Source organism: Ipomoea triloba, chromosome 16 (genome assembly GCF_003576645.1).
Source record: "Ipomoea triloba cultivar NCNSP0323 chromosome 16, ASM357664v1".
Classification (NCBI taxonomy): Eukaryota; Viridiplantae; Streptophyta; class Magnoliopsida; order Solanales; family Convolvulaceae; genus Ipomoea; species Ipomoea triloba.
Window position 1 is genome coordinate 14,613,068 of NC_044931.1, and position 405 is coordinate 14,613,472.

At 34.8% G+C, this 405-nt stretch overlaps 1 long non-coding RNA gene across 1 annotated transcript; it reads left to right on the forward strand.

Moving 5' to 3' along the window:
- On the forward strand, positions 1–207 carry LOC116007796. The gene is made up of 2 exons (XR_004095342.1): positions 1–70; positions 175–207. It is a non-coding gene; the product is annotated as an uncharacterized LOC116007796 (long non-coding RNA).
- The last annotated feature ends 198 nt before the right edge of the window (positions 208–405 follow it).

Below are 405 nucleotides of genomic sequence, written 5' to 3' on the forward strand. Positions count from 1 at the left end.
AGAGAGAGAGAGAGAGAGAGAGAGGGAGGGAGAGAGAAGCAATTTTCGAGCTTGGATCGCGATTGGTTCGGTAAATTTCAATTTTAATCGGTTAAAAGTTATGTTTTACTCCTAGTTCATAGTTTTGGGTAGAATTTTGTTGAACCATATTCGTATTACCGTGTTTTATGTTAGGGTTTTAAGGTGAATTTGGGGAAAGATCCAAGATTTGCTTCCTACGGAAGGTAAGGAATCCCTTTATTTGGTTGAGGTTATTTGAAACTAGATAATTGATAGTGAATGATGAGATTAGGGGTTTTATGAATATGTTCTATACATGATAATGGCTGAAAATGCATGTACATATCATATTTATGCCCATATATGCTTATAGTTGTGAAAATAGTGAAAGGAAAAATCAGGGTA